Below are 6000 nucleotides of genomic sequence, written 5' to 3' on the forward strand. Positions count from 1 at the left end.
CCTTTAAATTATTTTTTTTCTTTTTAAGTATGATTAGACGTTGATTATTAATAGGCTTTTAAATCAGATACCTGTGACTTAGATTAATTACAAAAGACTGCCTGTTTTTTTGTCAAGGCTTATCTGCAAGTTGTTTATGCAGGGTGAAGGTGAGTAAATTTTTGTTGCATATATATTTAAGCATATTACATATATGGTAGCACTTAGTATGTAATGAAAATTTACTCATCTATATGTTATATAGATATATACATAACTATATATTACAATTGATTAATATATTAATATATGTTAGTACAGTGTTTAAAAAATAATTTTTTTTTGCATGATAAATACCTAATAGATGGTTGTTATTGTTATTTTTAGGTGCCATCTAGTTGATTCTGATTCATAGAGACCCCATGTGTTGGAGAAGAACTGCCCCACAGGGTTTTCTAGGCTTAGCTATTATTTATATGATAGGGTAATTCAATTTGCTAATAGATTATATACTTATGTTAATTGGAAATTTAGAAATTAAATTTGTGTTTCTGTTCTGGTAAATAGCATTTAAAACCTTAGTCAATAGAAAAGGTGAGTTTAATTTCTGGGGAATTGAATTATCTGAGTTCCTTGGATACAGGATTTTCTAATTCAATCACAAAGCATCTAGCAATTTATACAGGATGCAAAGGGCATTAAGTCTGAAATATGTAATGCTGTAAGAAATTGAAGATTACTTAAAAATAAAGATATATGATCTCTGAAGTTATGATGTCAATGGAAAAGAGAAATTTATTTATAAATCATAACATATACTTTATTTTCAGAAAGTGATTACAACCTTAGGGTAAGAGGCCATAAGGGTTTTGAAGATCTTACTTATTTGCTTATTTTCTTCTAAATGAAGATAAGGATACTTGCCTCATCTGTCATTCTCTCTCCCTCTGTCTCTTAAACTCTGTGTCTGTTTCTCTGTCTAGGTGAAGAGCTATGCAGATATAAAAAATGATAACGAATATAGATTGACATAGCAATTAGTACAATGCTTGACACACTGCTGGCAACAAATAATGAGTTTGATAATAAGGCATTTCACAAACATATTTGATCAATTAAGGCTAAAAATTAACTAAGTACCCAGAGGAGCCATAATTATAAATACTATGTGGAAGTAGCTCCTATGCTGAGGAAATGTCATTGATTATATGAATTTATCTTTAGGGACTTTCTTTAATTTCAGGCCCCTTGCCATCAAGTCAATTCCAATTCATAGCAACCCTGTAGGACAGAGTAGAACTGCCCCATAGGGTTTCTGAGGGGCAGCTGGTGGATTTGAACTGCTGACCTTTTGGTTAGCAGCCAAAGCTCTTAACCACTGTGCCATCAGGACTCCTGCTTTAATTTCAAGCCAATGATATATGCTTCTCTACAAAGCTAAATAGAGACAATATCACAGAATGGGTGTTAAATCTTAGTATCTCCTCACCTGTGTCAGCATAAATGGATTCTATGTAGTTCTGAAGAAAAAACCACTTTTCCTATTTTTTTCTCCTTTGTGTTGCTCTGAGAAATTTCTTTGTGAGAAAATAGTAATTATGTAAGCTTATGTCATCATTATTATTATTATTATTTTTACCAAACTCATGCTGGGCAGCATGGAGGCCTATTTACATAATGTACAATTGCCATTATCTGCATGAAATGAACCCCCATTTAATTTCACATTGACAGAAATGAAAGAAAATACACCTTACCATTATTATATCTGATTTTGTTTGCTTTGGGTCTTGCCTAAGATAGAAAAAGCAACAGAAAATAAAATATGATAAATGGCATGTATTTTGATTTTACTTTACTTGCTAAATGTAAAGAGACACATAAGATAAGGAGCTCACTCTGGGACAAAATGGTTCCTCAAAATGAGAGCCTGAAGGAATAATAGCTGAAGGAGCACTTTACCTTTTCGCATCCTGAGAAGTACATTAGATACCGCGGATCATTTTGGAGACATAAAGTCTCACTCTGGAGTGGCTGGAAATTTACTAAAACCTAGATTTGCCCCAAGAGAAAAGCTTTGACTTAAATTAGATGGGACTGCCTGTTTTTTTTTTTTTGATCAAGATGAGGCTTCTGACAGGTGGGTCCTTAGTGGACTCAGGTGTACAAATTAATTAGTTTGTGGCTTAGAACAGAGAAAGAAAATTGAAGCATGCCTCCAAGAAATGAAGACATCCATTACTTGTCCATTGGAATTTTCTCAAAGATCTTGATGCAGAACAAGGAGGAATTGCAATGGCGTTATTTTATTATTATTATTTTTCATCATGCAACTAAGAAAATACTACTTCTCTCAGTGCAGCCAACTTTTGGTTTACCTTTATTATATGCATGCTAACAACATCAGAAAACAATTCCTATTTCTGTGAACTCCTTTTGGAAACTGCAAAGTCAATTGAGATTTTTGAAACGATGAAAAGTTTCTTTGCCAAGCAAAGTTTTAACTGTAAGAAAAGTATGGGCCACCTGTGATCTTGGCAACAAATCTGGTTTGCAACTCTTGGACAAGTAACTCTTCTGTCATTGTAACCCGTGAGTATCAACTGCTGTAAAAAATGCTGCCGGCAATCCTCAAATTTTGTCCACTGGTGTAAAAGTCACCAACTAAAGTTTTGTCAGGTATGTTTTCTAATATACAAAAGATCTCTGACTTAAGAGCACACATCTTAGGAGTATTTAAATGATTTTCAAGTATACATTTCACTTTTTTGAGAAGAAAAATATTCAACTTGCAGCACAGTTTGACAATAAAGAGCTTATTCATGGCTTGGATTATTCAGTAAATAGCTTGAAACATATGAATAAAATAAGTGTTATGATTCAAGATTAATCAATCAACCACTTCGAATGCTGCTCAGGGGTAACATGTTTTATTTCACCAATCTGCCATTCTACAATGGAGTAGCGGTGGCAACTGGTAATTGAACTTCTCTTTGCTGGAGGAAACTCTTCTTAATGGCAAATCCTGTTGACTTCTCTCCAGGTAAAAACTGACATCCAGGAGCAGTGTCAAACTCTTCTGAAGATGACTTCAAAGTTGAAATGTGGATTTCTGATCCTTTACTGTATGTCAGAGCATTGATAATCTGAAACTTGCTAAAAACGACCTTCTAAGTGAAGGGCATACTGCATGTAAAATTCCCTAAACAAGTCCTGTAGAACCCTGAAAAACATGGACACATGAGTATCAATATCTAATAATGTAAAGTTTGCCAATTTTTATTTTGTTTGTTACTTTATTCTGTTTGAATTGAGGTTTTCATCATTGCTGCCATCAAAAAGAGAAATTGAAAACTACTGGATATAAAAAATGAAATACATGTTGGACACATCACCCTCAAAACTTAACTTCATCTTTAAAACAAAGAGCATTTACTTTTTTTTTTCAAATTACTTTCGAGCAGTATTGCTTAATTTTTATTTTGCTTTCCCTATTTAGATTTTTTCATTTTTTTATTTAGATTTATTCAAACTTTATAAAAATGAGGGCAATAGAATGTTATTATAAGGAAAATTTTCAATCCATGTGAAGGAAGTAAGTTTACAAAGCAATAAAATAAACTTCACAAGAATGTTCTCTTGGCTTGGAAAGCTTTCTTCTACTCTTTGCCTCATTAATTTCTTTTCTTTATGTGAATTTTGAACTAATCATTCATTTCTCAACAATGTTTTCCCTGCTTTCCCTTATCCAGGCAAATTTGCCTCTTCTACATTATCAGAATTGACTCGACAGCAATGAGTTTGGTTTTTGGTATGTCCTCACAAGACCAAATATCTTCATAGCGTTTATAGATACAATTTTACATTTGTGTTTGGATTTTTTTAACTATTTTATTTCTTCCGTTGGTCTGCGCCTTTCATGAGAGCAGGGACTGTGTTAGGTTTTTGTTGTTGTTGTTTTTGTCTTCTCAGCACCCAGAAGAGGGCTTGTTATGGGGAAAGAAGTTACTGAATATTTGTTAAAGAATGAATGAAGTGTTATGAAATTGTAAAATTCTTAAATCTGAGAGAAGAGAGGTATAGTTCTGTGTTGGGGAAGACTAACATTTAACACCTTGAGAGACAGAAACAATTACCCTCAATCTGCTAGACCAATGATTTGGTCAGGTTCTAGAGGGGAAGAGAGAAAAAGAGAGACAGAGACTCAGATTCAGATTATTTTTCTCCTAAGTAATTTTGTTAAGCCCTTAAAATAATATCCATTATAATATTCCTATGCATTTTTATATTATGTATGTACACACAAACATGTATACGTTATATATGTTTTACTTCTCTACATACATTTAAGGCACAGATTCTCTTTAGTGTATCATTATTTTTAGCTGTACCTTCCAAGTCTTGTTGTTAGGTGCCATCTAGTTGATTTTGACCTACAGTGACTCCATGCAACAAAGTAGAATCGCCTCATAGGCTTTTCTAGGTCTTTCTCCCATGGAACAGCTGGTTGGGTTCGAACCACCAACCTTTCAGTTAACAGCCAAGTGCTTAACCATTGCACTGCCTGGTGTCCTTGCACCCTGTGAAATAGAGTGGTATACAACTATCCCAAAGCGTTCATGCTGTTGACCACCTCTTCCCATGTTTCTATTTTAGTGACTCCAGAGAGACATGCCAATTTTTCAATCATTCACTAAAAAAAAAAAAATTTACCATGGAGTCAATTCCAACTCATAGGGACCCTATAGGACAGAGTAGAACTGCCCCCATAGAGTTTCCAAGGAGCATCTGGTAGATTGAACTGCCAATGTTTTGGTTAGCAGTGGAACACTTAACCACCACACCACCAGTTTCCATCATTCACTAGGGATCACCACAATTGGAAACTATTTCCTTGATCAATAGAAAAATGTTCTTCCACTTTCCTAAAGCCATGAAGAATAAAAATATTACCCGAGCTGGTTAAAATTACCAGATTTTTCGAAGACATAAACTAACACTTTTCTCATTTTTTTTTTTTTTACTTTTGCTTAAAGTAAATGCATGCAACAACTAATGAAGTACCAAGATTGGGAACATTGCCAACAACTAATTACTTTGATAATTTGGCTGGTAAATACATGACTTTTACTGTATTACAAACAGTAGGTGATTTTGTCAGCTGGGCTTTTATGGCCTGTTCAAGATGTTCACTTGCTGATGGAACTGTAATGAATCAGACTGGGCTTGGAAACCTACCATGATGTGTAGTGGCACCCTGTACCTTGCATAAGAGGCCATAATTTGCAACCTGTTTAATCTGTTACAAAAAAAAATTTTTTTTTTTTTAATCTGTAGGTTAAAGCAACTGCCAACTTCATAAACACCCGCCTCACCCTGATTTGACTTAAACACAGCTGTTATTAAAAGCAACCTCAGATCGTTACTAACTCTTGTGGCTGCTTAACTGTCCAAGCGTAGGGCTTCGATGGAGAATTCAAGTGACATTCTAAAGTCTGCTCAATTGCTAATAACAAAAAATACACCTCAGAGAGAAAGCCCAGAGTAATAAGAAGAAATAATTATTCCTCTCTCTTCACAGACCATCAGAGTGATTCACAATTACTTTCAATAGTTTCTTTGTCATATGAGATGCCCAATTTTGCTTTATCGATGACTGTTCTGGCCACATTGACTATAAGATATTAAGTTTGAGAGGCCCCAGTTTCTGACAGAAGAATATATTTTTGTTTAGGTACAGCAAAGGAGATGGTGGTTTTGATGAGCCTATCTGTGCGAGTCTTAAAAACTCCAATTTTTAATAATTTTGCACTTAAAATTAAATGCAATATAAAAATGGCATGAGATAATACATGATCCTAAAAATTATACATAATTGAGAACATTTTTTTATTGACTATAAAAATCTTGTCTGTAGATTTTTAAGATACCTATTGTTATTTTCTAAAAATAATAAAGTATACAGTAGAATTAGAAAGAATAATAGCAACAACATAAGAGTTATTAAGAGACACAGTGTAT

The sequence above is a fragment of the Elephas maximus genome, chromosome 2 (assembly GCF_024166365.1).
Source record: "Elephas maximus indicus isolate mEleMax1 chromosome 2, mEleMax1 primary haplotype, whole genome shotgun sequence".
Taxonomy (NCBI): Eukaryota; Metazoa; Chordata; class Mammalia; order Proboscidea; family Elephantidae; genus Elephas; species Elephas maximus.